The sequence below is a fragment of the Podarcis erhardii genome (assembly GCF_964252035.2).
Source record: "Podarcis erhardii genome assembly, chromosome: 5".
Taxonomy (NCBI): domain Eukaryota; kingdom Metazoa; phylum Chordata; class Lepidosauria; order Squamata; family Lacertidae; genus Podarcis; species Podarcis erhardii.
Window position 1 is genome coordinate 4114012 of NC_138509.1, and position 23744 is coordinate 4137755.

Genomic DNA, 23744 nt, shown 5'->3' on the forward strand with positions numbered 1-23744 from the left:
AGGGCTGTTGGCATCTCCTTTGCTCTATGCTCTATCATGCCACATTGCTTAAATATTTCCAGGCCAAATTAATTAGAATTTGTTGCACAGCATACCTAACATGGTTTGAATCTGTCACAAGCAACAGATTCTTTCCATTTATTTCATCAGTAGCCCTGACTTTTTCTCCTTGCTCATTGCTGTGAATTTTGTCCAGGATTTTCTAAGTGCAGTCCTTGTTTAGCACTCAGTATTTTAAACCGCAGTAGTGTGCTCATTAATTAACGAAACATGTAAAAGTACCCCAGCCTTTCAGCTGTGCTCAGACATGAACTAAGCCAACAGCAAAATTAACAAATAATAGGGATGCACAAAGCCTGTCCCTTAATTTTTATACTGTTTTCTGCTTTTCTGACTCATTGTCTTGGATAGCATTGCTTTCAGAAACCACACAGCTGTAAATACAATGTACTTCAGCATGTGCATTTAATGCGCATGCTGCCAATTGCTTTCATTATGAGACAAATTCCTATGCCCATTTCCACTTTACAGACTGTCTTCAAATTGTTATTTTTGCTTTTGGTTTTGGTGGGCATAAATTGGGTGCCTACCAGAATGCAGAGAAGGCAGGAAGTACCTGTGGATATAAATAACTTTACAGTAAGGCTGGATCTAGACGCATCAAAGAAGCATTTTCAGTTTAAAGCGTTGTAAATTTAAATAAGGAAAACAGGTAGAGAAAAATGGGACTCCACATCTCTGTCTGGTGGCACAATGTTATATTGCACATACAACGCATATAAATCACTTTTTCTTTACCAGTCTAGCTGAGTCCCAGGTCTGCAACTTACACAGGGGTTACATTCATTCCAGGGATCGTGCCTATTGTCCAAACTGCATATATTCAAAACACATTGAGTGCAATGGTGGGTGGCACTGCCCAAGTTGTTCCCTCTGGATGCCCGCCTCCCATATACAGTATTAGGACTGAGGCACCAAGTTAGGGAAATGGATAATGGCACATGAAACCCTAGATAGCACAAAAATTGTTGGGGTACCATCTCAGACAAAAGTCACTGGCGTAATTCCACAAATGAGCATTTGAAGCTGAAAGTGCCAACCAGTGCTGTCCTAATTTGACATCCTGTTAGAGCAAAGACTACATGATTTTTTAAACTCAAGTAAAGCTAAACACATATCTGCATATGAAATGTTGGACAAGCTTTCCATTCTACTAATTCAGCCAAGACTGGAAAGACATTTCCTGTCTGTTATCCACATAGCAGATCTTGCCCATTGCTTGAACTTATGAGTCTTCAGAGCCTGCTGTAAATCACAATAGTTGCTGCCAAGAAAATCAATATGTGTTTTAGCAGCAGCTTTTTGAAATTTGTTTGTACTCTTGGCCATGGTGGAGCAACACAAGGAAGCAATACTTTGTGAGGAGGACCCCCTACTGCTCTGCAGAAGATGAAGTTAGCAAATAAACACTACTCCCCAGAGCATCACTTTTGAGTATCTCTTAAGGTTTTTTCTTTTCTTAACTTGGCTTGCCAAAAAGGCAGGGAAGCACACAGAAGGAAGAACTATGAGTTTCAGCTGCAGCACTTAAAACCAGCCAACCACATTTCCAAATGTAGGCCTGAAGATATGTATCACACTCACTCTTACATAAACAGAATCTCGTGGAAAGGATGCTAGCAAGCACCACTCTTCTTAGAGAATAATACTGCCCAAACAGCAACTAATTAAACAGTCTTTTCTTGCTTATAAATAGTAAATAAAATCAGAGAGCCCTTGTGGTGTGGTGGGGTAGAGTGGACTTGGAGAAGCTTGGCTAGCACCTACACTCGGCGGAGTCAGGTAACTAATGAGGCCTGCAAAGAGAGTCCATTGTTGCTCTGTTCATGCGTTGTGTTGTCTGGGTAGAGTGTCCTCCTAAACAAGGGCAGCTGCTACCATAACGAAAGGAAGCAGTGGGGAAAGGCAGAATTCTGTGTTTGTTTCATTTCGGGAAGGGGTTCCACCAATATTCAAATCAGGCAGCACAAAACTTCAGTTGCAGTAAACTCTTATTTCACATTGCATCCACTTACACTGAGGGATTAAGACTTCCTTACACAATAGATTTTCACAAAAACAGCAAGCCCTTTTCTGTTCCACTGAATTTTTAGATGCACCCAAAAAGTATATTTGGGGGCCAAAACAAACAAGATAGGTAAGGGGGAAATACTAGACAGAAATGTCTAATATTTTTCTTGATTTTGGTGTTCCAGGCCTAATTTATACAATTGGGCCAAATGGTTAGATTTTATTTGGAATTAGAAAAGCCACATTACCTGCCATCCATACCTGTTGGAAATCTATTCACTGCAAATTGCTTAGGTAAGGAGAAATTCATATTCCACACACAAAACCCAACCTTCAAAACGAATTCTCATTGAACTTCCTACACACACAAAAAATCCCCACCCACTTATCTATGCTGCTTCTGAATATTTTACTGAGTTTGGGGTGTCGCCTGTGACACAACATGCCTCCAGACTGTCTTGTGGGGACTTTGATTGAGGGATTCATGCTCCTAGCAGTATTTTAAGTTTGTGCAATTCAAGCATGACAAACACAATAAATACATGAATAAGAATTGTTGAGATTTGGAAAGTGAAGGGGAAATGCATTGAAAAGTGTGGGATAAACGAATGATTAATGGAAAGATATGTAAACACCCTGCAAGCAAATCAAAAGGAATGTTCATTGTTGTATAAGTGCCCCACAAAAAAAATAAAAATGGAACAAATGTTCAATAAATACTGGCCATAGGCTAACCACTGTTTCAGCTTTATGCAAGCAAATCAGAATGAATGCTCAATAAACAGGACATTTGGAGGAGCCCAGAGATAGTCTAAACTCTTGCTACTGTCATTAAAAAAATAAGTTTTATTGGAAGCCATGCCAAGCCTTGAAGAAACGGTGTATCCATTTTTTAAATGACTAACTGAAATAAATATTCTGCACACATACAGGATTGGTTATGGAACCAAAACATCCAAATAAATCACCCTGTACTCTTTGGATACAAAAGTGATAGGTAAGGCAGTATAAATCAAGACAGAAAATACTTTTTAATTTAAAATAATTTTTAATAAAAACAAGGTTACTTGACTTCCTGAACACATGGCACACAGTAAGTATCTTTTTCACAAATGTGGTATGTTTTTATTATTCAGTTGAATATTTCCGTGACTTCATTGCCCACATAATCATGCTGAAAGGATGTAAATCTTTACAGTCCAACCCACAAATTACACTGGAATACTTGGGTTCGATCCGGTTTGGTGGCTTCTGGATGAACATCTTCCACTCCATCTGCTGCATCCATAATGAGCAGGCAGAGGGAGAACAGAAGACCTTCCTCAGGAGGTGCTCTTCTCTTGTGGCTCTTTTTAGAACACCACTGAGCCACTGGCTCGTCTTTACAGGCCAGTTGATCTTTAAAACGAGGAGGCAGCTGGACCAACTCTCTCGCCTTTGCTTTCTTAAGATATACATATCCACTGTTTGGCTATTCTTTAACTTTAAAGTTCTGCTTGATACCAGTGAAACCTATGTGCAACCACATGTGTTTGTGGGTAGTGCTGTTGCATCAAAGGGGATGAGAGCCCAGTGAACCAGCTCTCAAATTATGAGGCGAATCAGGGTGATTCTAAGAAGGTCCTCACATTTCTGAGTTGGACCACACCATTAGAGAGGCATCTCAAGGCAGGACAGGGCCTTCCTAAGCCACTAGCAGCCAGTGAGAGGCCTTGGTGGAAGACCATTGCTCCAATCTGAAGCTCCCACCGCCATGCACTGCTCCAGGCCAAGCTCCTTGCACATCCTCTCTCCCTCTTGGCCAGGGACCCACTGTCTTGGGAAGCCAGGAGAGCAATGGTGGTCAAAGCCACACCACCTCAGAGCTTTTATTGACAACAAACTCCCAAATTTGGGATCCCCTCTAAACTGATGCCAACGTTTTTCACTCATTTTCTGCCATTTTGTACCTCAAACCCCACATTTTGGGGTTTTTTAAATGATTTCTTAAATGATTTTATTTTAATTTTGCATTTTCAATTTTACAATATAAAAACAGAATAAAAAATAAATAAATGTAAAATCCCCTTTCACTTTCCTCCCCACCCCCTTTGTGGATCTTCATCTAATGATTTTCCCCTCTGCATTTCTTCTGTAGTTTTACATTTTTATATATATAAATCCTTTATCACAACATAGTTCAAATTTTTGCTACAAGTTCTTTTTTTTTTTTTAATAATAAATTTTTATTGAAGTTTTTCCATAAAAAAATAATAAACCAATCCATTTATATATCACATATTTCACCTTGTTTGGACCTCCCTCAACTTCTCTGACAATCTTTCGTAGTTCAAATCCTCTCCTCACATTCCTTCTTTAGATATTGCCATTAAATATTATATTTCTATCCTTGCTTGCCTTTTGGCAATACTCCTTCTATTTTCACAAAGCTTCTTTGAAACACGCTAGCGTTGTGCTATCCTCACATATGTTTTTCAAATACTCTGTAAATTTCCCCCAGTCCTCAATGAATTTCTGGTCTTTTTGGTATCTAATTTTCCCTGTTAATTTGTCTAACTCTGCGTAGTCTGTTAGTTTTGACCTCCATTCCTCCAAAGTCGGAACCTCTTCTTGTTTCCACCTCTGGGCCAACAATGTCCTTGCTGCGACGGTAGCATATTGAAACAGTTTACAGTCTCTCCTACTTATATCCGTTCTTGTTATTCCCAGCAGGAAGAGTTCTGGTTTCTTAACAAAGCTATATTTTAGCATTTTCTTTAGTTCATTGTGTATCATCTCCCAGAACCCCCTTACTTTTTTACAATCCCACCACATATGCATAAATGTACCTTCCTTCTCCTTACACCTCCAACATTTATTACAGGTTTTGTACATCTTTGCTAATTTTGCAGGTGTCATATACCACCTGTAAACCATCTTCATTACGTTTTCTTTTAATGTAACACATGCCGTAAATTTCAAGTTTTCATTCCATATTTTCTGCCAATCACCAAGGTCTATGTTGTATCCTAAATCTTTGGCCCATTGAATCATAACTACTTTCACCTCCTCATCTATTGTGTGCCATTCTAACAAAATTTTATACATTTTAGAAATTGTTTTGGAGTCGTTATTCACTATCTCTATTTGGTATCTCGAATCTTTTTCTTTATACCCCTTTTCTTTCACATCCTTTTTAAACATTTCATTTATTTGATGGTAATGCAGCCAATCAAAGACGTATTCTTTAACTTGTTCGTATGGTTTTAGTCTCCACTTTCCTCCTTCTTTCTCCACCAAATCTCCATAGGTAATCCAATCACTTCTCATATTTTCTTTTTTGACCCCCATGACCTCTAACGGGGATAGCCAATGTGGCACCCCCCCTTCCAATATATTTTTGTATCTGTCCCAAACTTCCCATAGCGATTTCCGGAAGATGTGGTTTTCAAAGGTTTTATATCCCTTCTTCTTTTCTTTCCAAAGATACGCGTGCCACCCGAATCTGTTGTCGAATCCTTCCAGGTCTAGGAGTTTTGTATTTTTAAGTTTAATCCATTCTTTTAGCCAGCAAAGACACGATGCTTTGTAGTATAGCTTCAGATCTGGCAGGGCAAAGCCTCCCCTTTCTTTTGCATCTGTTAGTAATTTATATTTAATTCTCGGCTTTTTGCCCTGCCATATGTATCTAGAGATCGTCCTTTGCCATTCCTTAAAAATCGCCACTCCTTTTAATATTGGTAACATCTGGAATAAAAACAGCATCTTTGGTAGCACTAACATCTTAATCATTGAAATTCTACCCCAGAAGGATAGTTTTAATCTATTCCATACTTCCAGATCCTTCTTAATTCCATTCCACACCGGGATATAGTTGTTTTGGAACAGATCAATATTTTTTGGGGTTAGCCATATTCCCAGATATTTGACCTTTTTGACAATTTCAATACCAACTTGTTGCTGCAGTGCCTCCATTGTTGCTTTTTCCATGTTTTTAACTATAATTTTAGTTTTTTTCCTGTTTATTATGAAACCTGCCACCTCTCCAAATGTTTCAATTTCCTTCAGTATCTCAGCTGCCGTCTCCAGCGGATCTTCTATCATCAAGACTAAGTCGTCAGCAAAGGCTTTGACTTTATATTGATTTTGGCCTACTGACACCCCCTTTATACTTTCTTTTTTCCTTATTGAGTCCAATAACACCTCCAGGACCAGAATGAATAGTAGTGGTGACAATGGGCATCCCTGTCTGGTACCCTTAGAAATCTTTATTTCTTCTGTTATTACATTATTCACTATCAGCTTCGCTTTTTGCTCCGTATATATTGCTTTAATTCCATTGAAGAAGTGACTTCCCATTTCTCTTTGTTCAATATTTTTCAACATGAAATCCCATGCGACATTGTCGAATGCTTTTTCAGCGTCCACGAACATCAGCATTGCTTGTTTCTCGTTTCTTGCAGACAGATATTCTAAAATATTTATTACATTTCTCACATTATCTCTCATCTGTCTGCTTGGGAGGAAACCCGCTTGGTCGTCGTGGATAATTCCTTGTAAAACCTTTTTTAATCTTTCTGCTATAATTCCTGTGAAAATTTTGTAGTCCGTATTTAATAGTGAGATTGGTCTATAATTCTTTACTTGGGTTAAGTCTGCATCTTCTTTTGGAATAAAGGTTATAAGTGCTTCCTTCCATGTCTCTGGAATTTCTTTCTCCTTTAATATGTTGTTCATTACTTCTTTCAGTGGTATCAACAGGGATATTCCCAATTCTTTGTAATATCTTGCTGTAAAGCCGTCTGGTCCTGGGGCCTTTCCATTTTTCAGTTTTTTTATCGTCACTCTTATTTCCTCTATGTCTATCGGGGTGTTCAGCCTTTCTTGTGCTTCTGTCGGGATCTTTCGCACCTCTTTCTCTTTTAAGTATCTTTCTATTTTCCTCATATTATTCTTTTCTTTCTTTTTATATAATTGTCTGTAATATTCCAAGAATCCTTTCCTGATATCTTTGGGGTTATTTATCTCCGTTCCTCCCACTTCAATTTTATTTATTGTATTTTGCTCCTTCCTTTTCTTAGTCTGCCAGGCAAGCCATTTTCCTGACTTGTTTGCGAATTCGAAATTCTTTTGTCTCAGTTTTTTTATATTCCATTCCACCTCCTTGTTTATCATCATTGCAAATTGAGTTTGTAAAACCTTGATACTTTGCTTAATTCTTTCATTGTTTGGTTTCCTGATTAGTTTTTGTTCGTTTTCCATAATTTGTTTTAAAATTTCTTTCTTTTCTTTCTCTCGATTTTTCTTCTTGATCGAATTCTGCTGTATAAAAAAGCCTCTCATCACCGCCTTGCTTGCGTCCCACACGGTGTTCATCCTCGTTCCTTTATTGCAATTGTCTACAAAATATTCTTTCAATTTCTTCTGTGCGTCTTGCACAATTTTCCGATCATCCAATAAATAATCATTCAGTTTCCATCTGAAAGTTCTTTCTTCAAATCCTTTGATTTCTAGTTTGATGGGACTATGATCTGAGATAACTCTCGGTTGAATTTCTACTTGGAGGATTCTTGGCGTTAATTCATTTGATATCCAAATTTGATCGATTCTAGACATTGACTGGTTTGGTTCCGAATAAAAAGTAAACTGTTTCTCCATTGGGTGTCGTAGCCTCCAGATATCTATTAAATTGCAGTTTTTGACCATTTCAAAAAAAGTTTTAGGTAATTTTCCTTCTTTTGATCCATTATTTCTCAATCTATCCATCTCTGCTGATACCACTCCGTTCATATCTCCCATCACAATTATCTTCTGGTCTGCGTATTCCAACAGTTTTTCTTCCAAATTCTTGTAAAAATCAGTCTTATTTCCGTTAGGTGCGTAGATCCCGACAATCACTATTTTCTCGCCTTGCCAATTAATTTGAATTGCAATAACTCTTCCTTCCTCATCTTTAAAAATTTGTTGGGCTTCGATTTTACTCCTTACATACAATATCACTCCCCTCTTCTTCTCCTTGTCTGATGATATAAATTCGTTTCCAAGTCTCTTGTTGATCAGGATTTTCCTATGTCTCTTTGCTACATGCGTCTCCTGCAAACAGATTATGTCTAAATTTTTCTTCTTTAAAAGTTGTTCCACCTTGTTGCGTTTCTTTTTTTCGTTCAGTCCATTCACATTCCAATTCCATATGTTTAAAGCCATATTTTTCAGATTAAATTAATTTGAATAATATATTTTCCTAAATTTTATAATCTTTCCTCCTCTTCTTCCTCCTCTTCCTCTTCCTGCCCTTCCTCATCCCTTTGTTCTCCATTCTTCACCTTCGCAGCGGTACCTCCAGTTGCTCCTTTCATTTCTTCTTCTTCTTCTGCCGTCAATTCTCTGTACTTTCTTTGGAACTTGCCTATCTCCGCTGGACTGTTCAGCCGGTGTCTTTTATTCTTGTAGGTAAAGGAGATCCCCTCCGGGAACTCCCATCTGAATTCTATGTTGTTCTTTTTGAGAATTTGTACTAGTGGTTTGTAAGGGTCTCTCCGCTTCAGCAGTTTGATTGGGATGTCTTTAAAAATAATTATGTAAAAACCGTCTATAGACAATCTTTTTTCCCTATTTTTTTGGAGAACCAAATTTCTCATATCTCTATCCTTAAATGTTATCAAGCAGTCTCCAGGATATTTCTTCGCTTTGGTCGTTCTTACCTTCATCCTGAAGGCATTTTGAATGGAGTTTGCCACCTCCACCTCCTGAAGCTCCAGCCATTGTGCCATTTCTCTTGTTAATCTTTGTTTAATATTCTCGTTATGGGTTTCTGGTATCCCTCTCATCCTCAGATTAACTTCTCGTTGCCGAAGTTCATTCATGGAGATGGCATCCCACATTTCTTCTTGTGTTTTGTTAGATTCCATGAGACCCGCCCTGATTTTGTCCTCTTCCCGTTTCAGTTCCCTCATTTCCAATTTTGTCTTTTTCATTCCCTCCTCTAACATGTGAGTTCTCTTAGATACTTCTTTAATTTGTCCTTTCAATTCATTTACTGTCTCGTCTATTTTCTTATCCATTTTCCCAATCTTTGCGTCTAATTGTTCAATTTTTGTTTCTAAATTCTTTTCACTCTGCCTAATTTCAAGTTCTACAAGTTCTATGTCAATGCTACCAATGTGTGTGTTTACAGAAATTTTTAAAATAAATTATAAACTTTCTCCGTTCGTTATTGAAGTCGGTCTCTTCCTGGTTTCTAATTCTTCCTGTAAGTTTTGACATCCCTGCATAGTTCATCAGTTTTATCTGCCACTCTTCCTTGGTCAGAGTTGTGCCATCTTTCCATCTAAGGAACGGCTAAGGGAGCTGGGCATGTTTAGCCTGAAGAAGAGGAGGTTAAGGGGTGATATGATAGCCATGTTCAAATATATAAAAGGATGTCACATAGAGGAGGGAGAAAGGTTGTTTTCTGCTGCTCCAGAGAAGCGGACACGGAGCAATGGATCCAAACTACAAGAAAGAAGATTCCACCTAAACATTAGGAAGAACTTCCTGACGGTAAGAGCTGTTCGACAGTGGAGTCACTGCCAAGGAGTGTGGTGGAGTCTCCTTCTTTGGAGGTCTTTAAGCAGAGGCTTGGCAACCATATGTCAGGAGTGCTCTGATGGTGTTTCCTGCTTGGCAGGGGGTTGGACTCGATGGCCCTTGTGGTCTCTTCCAACTCTATGATTCTATGATCCTATGATTCTATGATCTCTCAGCTAACAGCATCCGTGCAGCCGTGGTTGCGTATGTGAATAATTTCGTGTGGTCCTTCGGGATCTCTGGACCTAAAATACCTAAAAGAAAAGCTTCTGGTTTCAGCATTTTTTTCATTCATTATATTTCATTGTACCTCAAACCCCACATTTTATACCACTCCCCAAACTGAGTAATTGATACATCAAACTGGTGTTTGTAGTTAACACCCAAATATCAAACATTGTCTTATTCACTCCAAACTGCTGCCAAATTTTTGCAATAGTTTTTCATGGTTTTGTACCACAAGCCCTGTGTTTTGTACTGCCCCCCTCAAACTGAGTAACTGATACTCAAACCTGTAAGAAAAATACTTCATTAAGGAAATTCTCCCCCCTACCCAAGATGCTTCCCTACTGGTGAATTAGGAAGCCACAGTATTGTATCCAAGTTTTAATTTCTCATGAATGCACAAGGGATTTTTATCAGTCACTGCCATAAGCAGTTAAAAGGATTTGGTTTACGTGAAGCCCTAACACAAGGATAAATCTGCCCGGCTGAAAAACATTGTGGGAAAGAGATCTGTTTCCATCAGGGTTGTTGTTTTTTGTCATTTGTTTTTTGTCTACTTTGTGCTGATGGGATCCATGGAGACTGAATAAACATAAGCAACTGCAGAACTTGCTTCAAACTCTGGGTTCAAAAACCGCTTGACCCAGCTTTGCAAAGTTTATTGCTCTACAGTGGAGAAATCCCTTGGTGACACAAGATATTCTTACTCAGCATGTTTCTTCTACAAAAAGCACTATCCTCTTATTATCATTTAGGAATCAACTGCAAGGAATCCTTTCAATTAAATTTTAAAGGGGAAAGAAACACTAGTCTTTATTATCATGCAGTCACCTACAGAAGAAAACATCGTGGCATGGATTAGTATTTTGGCTTTGCTCAACCTCTCTCTCCCTGCCCTGCCTCTTTCTACATACCCGTAACCCTCCTCCATAAAAGGGATTAATGTGAAGCCCCAACCGAGAGATTATTTGAATGAATTACACATCAGATTAAGGGAAATCTTGTTTATTTACAGCAGCATCAAAATAAAGCATTCACTGATTAAAGACAGAAAGTCCATTCCTCTTCCCTGGAAATAAAGAATCAAATTATTGGTTTCGCATGAGACAAGCTCCACACAGCTGCAACTGAAGGACTTCACGAGGCTTCATCATGCCATGTTTGCTCTCAACCCCCATCCTAAATCAGTGGACTGACATGTCTGTCAGTCTCCCTAGTAGTGAGACAAGAAGCATCACAGGCAGAAGGTATGTGATTGTCCCCCTCCCCCGAGAAGTGGTATGGTCATTTTCTGTAGTACACACAAATGCACACAAGCATGTTATGCTATTAAATTGCACCCTACATTTCACAGGTGAAATGTGGACACTTGTTCTTATTTGCAACACTCCCACTCAGAGAAAACCCATAAAGATAGAGAGAATGTTTTTTATGTGGTTTGTAGCACGATCCCCATCTTAAAGGATTTCAGGTAACAGAGCTGAGAAATCAGAAGAGAGAATATTAGGCTACATTAATCAGTCGCCTTTCCCTCCATAAGACAGCCTCTTATGTTCAGAATAGCCATATTTTCACATCAGGAATTACTGCCCAAGCAGATGCCCTGACTAATACTGTCACATATTACCAAAAAGAAGAGCCAGGTGTGTAAATAAATATAGTCATACCTTGGTTCTCGAACGCCTTGGTACTCATACATTTTGGCTCCCGGATGCCGAAAACCAGAAGTAAGTGTTCCAGTTTTTTTATGTTTTTCGGAAGCTGAATGTCCGTGGCTTCCGCTTGAGCGGAGGAAGCTCCTGCAGCCAATTGGAAGCCACACCTTGGTTTTTGAACGGTTTTGGGAGTCGAACGGACTTCCGGAATGGATTATGTTTGAGAACCAAGGTACGACTGTAGTGGAAATAAATTCAACTAACCCAGTATGCTTGGCAAACCGCCACAAGGTCTCCCACTAGCACAATGAGGTTTTCACCCTTCCTTGCACCCCCCAGTTCCAACCTGGCAGGTCAGAGGAAGCCCCAGAAAAGTGAGGGGAGGGGGGGCACCATGCCATCTATCAAGCAGAAATGTTTGTGCTGCTGGAACAATCAGGAGAGTGAGATGTTTAATTGCTCCCAATTTAATTTTTCTAAGAAATTAGGGATGTTTAACTTTTGCACGCCACCCCAATCTCTGAGTGATGTGAGATTCCATGGTTTCCAGGCACTTACTCAGGCTCCATGTTTCCTTTTGGAATGAGACACAGCGGAGACTGTGGTGTCTTTAGGATACGTGGTTTATCTACGAATATTTGCAGCCTGAGCCTGAGGTGGAGCCTCTTTCCTTTTCGCCTCTTAATCACCTAAGCTACGACTCTACCAGGCTAGCCCGGCTATTCCAAAAATTAGATCCAGGGATTAGAGAGGGCACACAGTTTCCCACCCCAGACTCACAATATTATGCTTCATCTCACAGTTGACTTGGTTGTCTTTACTATAGAATTGCTTCACTATCTCTCTACCTATTCTAACAAAATGCTGGGGGAGCTATGATTTCCAAAACATACACCATCTGCTTTGCACTACTTCTGACAGTGGTATAAAGTCATGGTATATATCAACCTGGGAAGGTTGCCAATCTAGGAGATGGAAAACTCTGATCCCAAACCTCTGTTGCCCTGCGTGACATCTTCAGGAGAAGAAAAGGCTAAGGAGTAAACATTTCACAGATCTGGAGTGGAATCCCGAAGGTGGCTGGATGGTGTTCTATATTCCTGCAGCCAAGCTGGTGCCAAACGTCTTGCTCTGTTTTCCTTTGGACCCCATCAGCCAGGCTGAGAAGTGGGGTCTTATTGTCTGGGCAGCCCAGGACCTCCATACACCCTGCCCAAGCTTGTGCCTCAGGGAGGTCACTTTGGTGCTGCTGGAGGTGCACTCCATTGTCTCTTGAGACAGACAGATGCTAAGAACCAGTAGCTGGAAGTCAGCCAATGTGTTATGGATTCATTACCACCTGTGATTCTCAGAGCTACAGGCCCCTCGGCAGCATTCCTCCCCCTGTCAATAAATGACCTGTAGTTGGGAGAAGGGAGTAAAGATACACCCAGATTTCTTGGTTGGCATGCATACCTATGGTATGACAAAGTTAAGATCAATAAGGCCTTTAAAAACCATATTGTCAGGAAAGCAGTATTTAACGTCTGGACAAAATACAAAGACTTATTGGAAAACAAAACTCCGAGGTGGCTCTCCCCTCTGGAAGCTAAGGCCCGAAAAAGACCCAATATGGAGGCCAAATGGCCAAAATATTGGGAAATATTAGAAAAAGATGGAGACAATTGGAAATTGCAAAGTTTGGAGAAAATGAAGGATAAGGTGCGAGACTGGTTACATTACACTCAGATTAAAGAAGTCTTTAAAAATGATAAAAAGTTAGGGTTCCAGGTGGAGAAATCGAAGGTGGAAACAGAATTGTTAGAACCAAAGACTAAGGTATTATCAAGAATGTATAACTTGCTGTTAAAATGGAACACACAAGACGAAATGGTTAAATCGGCTATGATAAAGTGGGCACAGGACATTGGGCATAACATTATGTTTGAGGACTGGGAAAGGTTGTGGACCAATGGGCTGAACTTCACTGCATGTAATGCTTTGAAGGAAAATGTAATGAAAATGATATATAGATGGTAAATGACCCCAGTTAAACTTGCCAAAATATACCATTTGTCTGATAATAAATGTTGGAAATGTAAAGAAAACGAAGGAACATTCTTTCACCTCTGGTGGACCTGCCCTAAAGTGAAGGCCTTCTGGGAAATGATATATAATGAGTTGAAAAAGGTATTTAAGTATACCTTCACTAAGAAACCAGAGGCCTTCCTCTTGGGTATTGTCGGCCAGAAGGTGTTAAAGAAGGACCGAACATTTTTTATGTATGCAACAATGGCAGCAAGGATACTCATCGCTAAGAACTGGAAAACTCAAGATCTACCCACACTGGAAGAGTGGCAGATGCAGCTGATGGACTATATGCAATTGGCGGAGATGACTGGCAGAATCCGAGACCTGGGAGAAGAAAGGATTGAAGAAGATTGGAAGAAATTTAAGATTTATTTACAAAAATATTGTAATTTGGTTGAATGTTAAGAAGGATGCTTGATCATAAAATAATTGGCCACCACTAAATTAGATTGGAATCTGATGATAAGTGAGATTAAGGAAAACATAAACCTTTTGGAGAATTGTTAGACTATATTTAAATGAGCGGAAATAAGATTGTAAACAAGATGATAAATTGCTTGAAAAAAATTTTAACGATGTAAGTGGGAGCAGGAGACGTGAGGAAGTCCAAAGAAGTTATGAGATTTTGTTATGATATAGCTAATGTTTATTATTTGTGCATTTCTTTTATAAAAAAAACCTTAATAAATAACTATAAAAAAAAAGATACACCCAGATTTCATGGAAGCTCTGGGTCTGACTGTATACTACCAGCTGCAAAATTCACACTGTGGTTGGCAAATGATGACATCCTTACTTTTTACCATGTGTGTTGCCTGCAAAGAGGCAGTTAGAGAAATGGAGCTCGATTACAGGTTGTTGTTTTGCACATCCACAAAGTGCTACCTCTTTTCTCCACTTATTTTTCACCATGCCAAAATCATAAATTACTTCCGTCATCACCCTCTCCAGCAAAGACCCACCACTTGCCTTGGGCAGATAATCTCTTGCAGAAGTCGCAGCTGCCCTCAAAGGCTGCAGCCGTGAACTGAGCCAAATGTGCTGGGCTGTGGCCATCTTTTAGATGTCCGCCTAGAGAGAACTGCTGTTTCTCCTTGAAACTGATATGTGTAGTCTGGCTTTCAGCTACAAGGCTTGGCCTCTGAGTCATTTCCATGACTTTTTTATTATTGGAATGCCTTTATTGGCATTCCTTCAAGGCCCTGTGGTGGACCCCCTGTCCAAACCACCTGAGTTTGGGCTTCTCTTCATTCACAGTCAGCAGTTTGGCCCTTAATTCACTGCAGACAGTGGTGCTTCTGAACTGGTTGTGTCTTTTATACACCTTGTCTGTGTGCAGTTTACATGGAAACCCCCTCTCTCAAAGAATGGCTGGCAATGGTTAGCTGGGTTATTTACCTGTCACAAACATTCTGGAATTCAGGAGTTCCACTGACAGATCAGTTGTGACCCCTGATAAGGACAGGACAAGCAGAAGGAAAGGAGGAATGGAAGCAGGGGCTTCAAAAAAGGAACAGGCAAGAGTAGGCTTTGCAATTATAGAATACCTGCTATCACCTGGAACTATATTTTTTATATACATATAGTAATGTATGAGCCTGGGGAATGGATTAAAGTTCTTTTGAGTGACTCTTCAGATGGACTGTTTCTAAGGTTTGCTGTGCAAAGCTCTTATCCATGGATGGCAAGAGCAATGCATTTCAAACTCAATGGTTTTGTCCCAGTTTGGGGACAAAATAAACTGAACACTCACTTCCTATTAGAATTGCAAGGAAATTCCTCCTGTTTTCCATTCTCAGTGTCCTGCTAATTGATGATGATGTGGAGTTCTTATCTCCAGGTCCCTTTCAGCTCTACAATGCTACGATTCTGTATGAGGATGACACCTTCAGCACCTCAGAAGGAAAGAGGTTTTAATAGAATTTACTCTTTTTCTTTGACAATATGTAAAAGGTAAAGGGACCCCTGACCATTAGGTCCAGTCGTGGCCGACTCTGGGGTTGCAGACCTCATCTCGCTTTACTGGCTGAGGGAGCCGGCGTACAGCTTCCGGGTCATGTGGCCAGCAGGACTAAGCCGCTTCTGGCGACCCAGAGCAGCGCACGGAAATGCTCTATTAGCTCTATTTGCACCACAAAACAATGAAGTGCAGGCATGCTATCATAGTGTTTTAAACTCATAAAAATGAAAGATGGAGCTGCTTGTTCAAAGTTGATGGTACATATTCATTTTATACATCCAGTGTACAGAGTTGTTCATATTCTGCAAAAAAACCCATAATTCTGTGTTTCTTAGCACTGAATTCTCTAATGTAGCACAATGTCTACAGTTCTGACAGTCATGCCTTTTCAGTGCTTCTACACTTTCCATGAGAGAGAGAAAAATCTAGTCATCATAAAATACTACAAAATATGTCTCTTCAGGGCTGGCTAGCTGATATGAGGATAACTTGAGCATACAGCATTTTACATTACGGTAGCTAAGATTTGTTAATTTTGGAGGCTGCAATGCTAGACACATTTGTGAAAGCATAAAAGGAAAAGGTAAAGGTACCCTTGACTGTTAGGTCCAGTTGCAGACGACTCTGGGGCTGCACTCTCATCTCGCTTTATTGGCCGAGGGAGCCGGCATACAGCTTCCGGGTCATGTGGCCAGCATGACTAAGCCACTTCTGGCAAACCAGAGCAGCGAACGGAAACGCTGTTTACCTTCCCGCCAGAGCGGTACCTATTTATCTACTTGCACTTGATGTGCTTTCGAACTGCTAGGTTGGCAGGAGTTGGGAGCAATGGGAGCTCATCCCGTCGCAGGGATTTGAACTGCCGACCTTCTGAATGGCAAGCCCTAGGCTCTGTGGTTTACACCACAGCGCCACCCTTGTGAAAGCATAAGTGTTATTAATTTCAGGGACACTTACTGCTGAGTGAACATGCTTAGGATCACAGCTGCACATGTGGTTTTTTGAATGAGAGAAAGAAAGAGATCACAATGTGTAAACGGCCTGCTAATAGCTTGAAAACCAGCAGGAGGCTGGTAAAAGCTTCTTAGAGGGATTTCTGTTAATTGACATTTGCTGTGAATTAGTAGTACTGAATAACAGTTCATTTGGAATTTATGTTCCTTTATTGGTTCACAAGTGTTGAGCAGTAAAAGCCCATGGGTGGGTCATCTATCTGTAAGCAGTGGGAATTAGTAGTTACACAGAACACTTTTCTGGATTCTCTGCTCTGAAATAAGCAGACTTAATATTGCTCTGCTTTCAGCAGCTGGCCATTGCAGAGCAGAGGGGGAACTAATGGTTTGCAGGGCTGGCTTTATGCTTTTGAATACAGCAGCTTACATTATTAAGCAGAGCCAGCCTCATTTAGATGTAGCACCATTCCCCACCAGGGTAATAGAATGAATCATCATATGTTCACCCAAAGTGCCTACAGAGATTCCCCATGTTTGGAGAAGGAGAAACAGAACATGCATTTCTCAATAAATGCTTATTGGTCACTTTCTGACCCAGCAAACACGTAACCCCAAGCCAAGGCTTCGCACAAAAAGAGCAAACTTGTGGGTTGCTAGAGAGAAAATCCTGGCTGTTGTTCCTCCTTTCTGGCTGCTGCCATGCTGCCATGCAGTGGTGTTGTGCGAGCTGCTGGCACCCAGGGTGGGGCAAGTGTTGCGTCCCGTCCCCCCCCCCCCGTGAACTGAGCAGCTGGGGTGGAGGCACATGCTGGGGGGGCATTTCCCCCTTGGGGTGCTTTCCCACCGTCTTCTTCATCTCTCCTCAGTGGGCGGTGATGGCACCCCCCCCCCCTCAGCCGGGCTGGGCTGTACATGGGTGGCAATGGTGAGCCACCAGGGTGGCAGGCACCCGCACTGGGAGAGCTGGGGCTGCCCTTGCACACCCCGCTGTTGCCTGCCGGCCATGGCCCCCTGCTGTTGGCAGAGCCAGTGCCAGGAGCGCCAAGTGGAGGCGCCACTGCTCCGCCCACAGCAATCCCAGCTCGGCTTCCTCTGCAGCCTCCTCCTCCTCCCTGACCCGGGTCTCAGCCACTGCTCCCATGCTGAGTAAGAGATTCCTGCACTGCACAGATGATCCTTGTGGTCCCCTCCAACTCTACAGTTCTGTGATTCTGAAAGCCAAAACAAATACTGAAAATAAGTAACTAAAAATGAAAAAAGGTGGGCAAGTGTTTTTAGCCATGTATTGCAGATGATTACACCCTAAATGTAAAGGGTCACTTCTAGCTACCATGAAAAAGCAGTGGCACAGACACTCTCCTGGGGCAGAGTGCCCCAGTCGCCTTTTTCTAAGAGGGACCCCCTTTCACACAGCAGGGCAGAGAGGAGGGGGAGGCAAACAGTGTGTCCAAACGAAACTCTTGAAAGGAGAAGAGGAAGAGCAGTGGATCCGGTCACCTCAGGTAGCATCCTGTCTTGTGCCAACTGTGACGTAAGGGTAAAAAATTAGACACAGCTTCTCAGAGCATCCTAGCACCTAGCTGGAGTGAGAGCAGTTGCGAGGAAGAGAGCAGGATCCATCCTGAGCTCATGCCTTTCTGCATTTTTGTCTTCATTCATGTTACACTGCAACAAGAAGGTATCCGGTAACAAGAATCTTGATTATACAAAAAAATCATTTCCCATTTTTCTGTGCCCTTTCTAATGGTCTATTTCCAGGTCTTGCATGAAATAGGCATTTAAACTGAGATCTTTAAATATTCCTAAGGTTGCCACCTTTTTTTACTGGGCCCTGCACCTGTGTAGATATTGGCAGGTGAAAATGTTTATCACCAGCGCTTTACCTATTAACTTCCATACTTCAAGCTGCTGTTAAGCACATTGCAGTTCAGGTTCTTTTTTTTCTGATTAACTGGCAACTTAAATGCCCTTGTGGCATTTACCTCTCATATGATGCTCTCCTGGCTCTTTTATTAAACAGGACTGATATTTATTCCCATCTGCCCTAGTGTTTCTGTTTGCAGTAACAATGTTTGGGCTTAGGTGGATAAAACTACAAATTATCTGGTAACACTTATACCCCACCCTAGCCTATGGACTCAGCATAGCTTGCTGCAATTTCGTTTCGTTTTATATTAACCTGCCCCTAAGCAAAGGCTGCTGGCTTGCAGTGTTGACACCAGAAACTGCTGCCTGCGTCATTCTGCTCCTAGGAGATGCTATTCAGAGAACGCGTCTTTGCCGTATCCTCAGAACAAATGCTTTTCACATTTGCTAGGCTTGCTTCAGGCACTAATTGAGACCTGTTTGGTCATACGGTGCCACAGACAAAAATCCGGGCTCTCCTCCTCTACCATAGTAACGTAGCCTTGATTAGCAATTTGTTTTCACTCAGCCAGGTTGATACAGGCAAGAATGTGACTCTTCCTGCAACAGGTATTACCGTACTTCCCTTAGAAACATGGCTTTTTATGTTCTAGGGGAAACCCTGAAGTTCCTCAGAAGCTTGCATAAGGGTTAAATGAGAAAACTGATAATGCTAGGAAAGCTTTTCAGAAAGACAGATTATTCAGCATGCTTACCCTCCCTGTCCTGCCTTATACAGGGGTTTGGGGTTCCTTCCTGGGCACATTCTCCGTTTATACAGGACAATGGTGATACCCGGAGCCCCACATGATCTGAATTTGATAGAGTCCCAGGGTAAGAACCTGGGGGTTCCACAGCAGATGACACGACTTTCTGAAGACTGCATGTTTGAAAAGCACTCCTAGAGTGTACCATCTTCTGCTCTGATCCCCCTTACACCTTTTTAAATTTTGCCTTAACATCTGGCCTGAAGAAATTTTCTAACGAACAAAAAAACTTCCAGGCTATTTCGTGATATTTCATTGGTCCTAAAAAGAAAACAAAAGAAAAAGCTACCACTTTTCCTGCATCAACTTTTAATGGGGGATCAGAGTTTGTAAGGAGTTCTGTGCAAACTACAGTATTACTACAACTTATTTGATTGCCACCCCACTTTTCAACAAGAATCATCTAAGCAGCTGACATTTTTTTAAAAAAAAGAATCAAATAGATTCACCAAAACAAATGACACCAGCCACATGGAAGCGGAAGATAGTCCTGTAACCTGGTAAGGTGGTAAAGAGAGAACAATTAAGCTCAGAGTAGGGGCGGCCTCAGATGCCTTCTTTGTCTGCCTCCCTGAATCTCCTGCTCCTTCTGATTTGAGAAGGAGGTGGGCTTCTCCCTGCCCTTCTTTAACTTGAACACCTAGGCCATGACAAACAATGCAGTATAAGGATGACAATATAATACCATCCATATGCAAAATCAAAGCCAAACTTACCGAGTGCTAGGACAGTGCCAGCTTCAGGTACCCACTCAGCCATGAAACTCAGTCACTCTTTGTCAGGCAAACCTTGTTCAGAAGACTGTTGGAAGAATATAATGGGAGTAGGCACACTAAATGCCAGAGGTGGCCCTCCAGGTGATGCAGAATTACAACTCCCATCAGCGCCAGCCAGCCTGGCCAGTGGACAAAGAGGAAGATGAAAAGAATTGTAGTTCAACCATCTCGAGGGTCACAGGTCCCGCCCCCCCCACTATATATGCTGCCTTGAGCTCCTTGGAGGAAATGGGGGGGGGGGAATATACAGCAAGGGAAACAAGTCTTGAAAACAAGAGTTCTATGCTGTAAATGTAAGACTTCTAAAATGGGATTTATCCTGGTGATTTAGTAAAAATTTTAAAAACATTCTTTTAAAAGGAATGACTTCATCTGAAATATTTACCATTAACCATTTTTAAAAAAACAACCAGGGTAATATTAGGGGAAGAGAATGACACCCCATGTCAAGGCTTGCTATGACACTGTAAAGTGTCTGGAACCATTGTTGTTGTAATTAAGTGAACTAAGAGCTTATCATTTTTTCAAAACCAACATGGAAACTCACTCCTGTCTTCCTGTTTCAGTTGGCCTCCATATTGTTTCTTTAGCAAGTACAATTATAATTAACTTTGCAAACCAGGCCATAAAACAGGCAATGTAATTTATGTATATATGTCTGTCCATCCATCCATCCACCTATCTGAAGTGTGACATCATGTCTTATGGGAACTGTTTTCAAGGAAGTAATCAGATGTAGCCAAATTCTAAGGAACACAAGGAAAGCAAATGCTACCCAATGGCCATTGGAATGCACTGGTTCCCTCAGAATTTTACTAAGTTCTTTAACACAAACCATCTGCTCTGGCTCCATTGCTTTCAAGTTTTCAAGTGAAGATGCCCAGAACTTCAGCCAATGCAATGGAATCCCTCTGTGCCTGCCCCGGGCAGAGGTAGCCCACGCTACGCCACTGAATCCCTTGGTGCTTTGACTGTAGCCTTTCTCTCTCTCTCCAGTGCTCTTTTGCCTAGGAGAGGATTCTGTGAAACAGCAAATTTCGACGCACACCTGCTTGGGAACGAGTCTGCGACTGTAGGGCTTTTGCAACAGCCCAGAAAACCAGAGGCCACTGGGAAGCCCAACATGAGTTCGGTGGGACTTCCTACCTAGAAGATGCAATGCTTGCTACTAGACGGCGCGTCCCAGTGAAGGCAGTGGGGCTTGCTCGCGAGTAAACAGGCTGGGAGCGCAGCGGGAGTGGCAGCCCGATCCTGCCCGCGCTTCCTCAGCAACGGATCCCGCGGAGTACTCCCCCCCCCCCAGTGACGCCGCCCGCTGCTTGGCGCCCCGTTGAGTTCAGCTCCTTCCCCCGCAAGTTGGCTTCCGAGCTCGCCCCGCCGACCCCTGCCGGGGAGGAGCTGCTCGTGCCTCGCCAGCCCTTAAGCGCGCCGGCGGGGTCGACCTGCGAGCAGGCGCCAGCGAGCCCGCCCGCCCGCCCGCCTGCTCTTCGCCGCCGCCCTCCTCCCTCCCTCCCTCCCCCGGAGCCGGAGCCGGAGCCCAGCCCGGCGGAGGAGCGGGCAAGAAGCGCAGCCTTCGCCCGGCCAGGATGCGGGGCGCTCCCTGATCCGCGCCCCGGGGAGGCGGCAAGCCAGGAAGGAGGGCGCCGGGCGCTGCCCCGGGCGATGGCGCTCTCGGCTCCAGCCCTTTCCCCGCGGGGAGCTGCTCGCCTGGCAGGTGAGTGCGGCGGCGCCCCTTCGCCACCCCGGCTCCCGCTCCCTTCCTCCCCGTCCCCGAGGCACCGCGAAGCTGCTCTCCGGAGCTCCCTTCCGAGCGAAAGGAGCCGATCGAGTCGCTTCTGCAAAGGGCTCTCCGCTCTCCGGAGCCTGGGCGCTTCCCAGCCAGGCGGCCAACTTCGGGCGCTGCCGTCCCACCCTCGGGCGCGGAGGCGGGGGGCGCAGAGGGCGCCGCGCGGTGACCGAGCTGCTCCGGGCGCCGAGGGCTACGATGCCCCGTCGAGAGCGCAGCTCTCCCCAGGCAGCCCTCTTCCTCCGAAGCTAGCGATCGTGGGCATACCTTTTCCATCTCGGCGCACTTGGGCGGGTTTACTCGGATGTAAAGTCTGGTTTGAGACCCGAATGGACTCGCTCCGGGGCAAGCGCGCAGAGCGGGGCCGTCTCCTCCGAGGTAGCCGATTGACCTCGATGGGACTCGCTTCCAGGGAAGGATCAGGCTGGAAACAAGTCCGTTATTCCCGTACCGCCAGCAGCGCTTGGGGGGGGGGGGTCTTCCAAGCGTCACCTGTTCAGGTGCGCGGTAATCCAATGCAAACGTTCCCTAAACGGGCGCCCACGGCGCGATTCTCGTTTTGCGTGGCTCTACGTCCCTTGACCACGCTCCGGTTCCCGGTGAGTTTGCTCCTTTGGTTGGCAAACGGAAGCAACTGAATCCAACTTAACTCCGCGCAAGGAAGGCTTGCCTCTTTCTGGCCTCCGGTTCTGGATCGCTCGCGCGTCTTTTTTTATAAACAGCAAGAACCCACCAGGAGCGCGCGCCCCGGGCGCAGGGAGATCCTCGGCGCAGGTCCCGTGCGTTCCTATGCGTGCGCCACCCCTGGCTGGGGAGACGGGGCTTCGGGATTCCGAGGGCGGGAAGCGAGCGCCCCAGGCTCCACCCGAGAGGAGCGCGGGATCCCCCGCGAGACCAGGCCGGCTCCTGTCCCCACGTCCAGGATCGGGGAGGTTCCGTGGGCCGCTTAGCGCTTGCGCGGGTTCGCTTCGATGCTGTTGGACGGAGGGCGAAGTTTCGCTGGCCAGAAAGCGGCCCACTCGGTCTTGCGTGGCGTGGCGAGGCACAAGTCGGAGGAGGGAGAGGGCGCGCAGCTGGACTAGTGGGCGAAAAGGGAGGCAGCCTCTTTGGAAACTGGACTGGCCCCTAAGGCAGGGCCTGCCCGCCCATTGGGTAAGGTGGAACAACCGCTTCAGGAGGCAGGATCCTCAGGGCCAGAGGATCACCATGTAGATCTTTATTTTATGCTTGTTCCTAATGTAGATTTTCAGTCACCCCTTCTTCCCTGGCAGGGAGGGTGGTGCCATTTTGCGTTCCATTTAGGGTACCAAAATGTCTTGGGACAGCCCTGTCCTTAGTCAGAAATTTTGTTTGGGCAGGCAGTTTGTGGGGCAGGGTGAAACAGCCTGAACCCAGACACAAGCAGCAGTCATCCTCCCCCTGTGGCCTCCCAGATGGCTTGCCCTACAACTCCCATCAGCCCCAGCCAGCTGGGGCCACAGGGGGAGGAAAGCTGGGCATTGGGCGTTGAAGTTATTTAAATTGTTCGAAACATCTGTGCATCTTGAATGCGCTTCAAAGTCAAGATTGGAAATAAATGTTCCCAGTGCAACTGAGGGAGGGAGGAGGATTTGGGGACCACGGCTGCAAATGGCAAGGTTTGCCTTCGTGCCTTTGTGCTCATTGGTTCACCTCTTAGCTGGGCAGTTGGATATCGCCCTGCCTGTCTTTCCTTTGAAGTAAAAAGGCTAGGAAGGATCCTGGGAGCTCAGGCACTGTGGCCTTCTGCCAGGGTAATATCAGGTAGATCGGGCTTTGCCAGCCTGGCACCCTGTAAGTGTTTCAGACCTCACAAATGTGGGAGCTGAGACTGGTAGAAGCTGTAGTCCAAATTATGGCAGGGTTGGTGAAGGCTGGAGGAAATGATGTTTTTACAGTGAGGTGGTGCTGTGATGTTTTGGAAGCCAGATCAACCTCTTGGTTTTCCTGATCACTAGTTGACATCAATATAACTCTCCATTATATATAGGCACTGGCTTCTCTCTGTTTATAA

General features: G+C 43.6%; 1 protein-coding gene across 9 annotated transcripts in view; it reads left to right on the plus strand.

The window, feature by feature from the left end:
* The window catches only part of SHISAL1 (shisa like 1), a 186190-nt gene that overhangs the window by 77481 nt on the left and 84965 nt on the right, over positions 1–23744 (plus strand). For 3 of the 9 annotated variants that reach the window (XM_081861058.1, XM_081861054.1, XM_081861059.1), the window contains exon 1: positions 21437–21640. The exons of 1 other annotated variant lie outside the window; for it this stretch is intronic. The gene's annotated coding sequence lies outside the window, so the exon portion shown is untranslated. Of the gene's footprint in view, positions 1–21435; positions 21641–22774; positions 22865–23744 lie in introns of those variants that run through there. 5 more of the 9 variants (XM_081861062.1, XM_081861061.1, XM_081861063.1 and 2 more) reach the window with 4 other exon arrangements.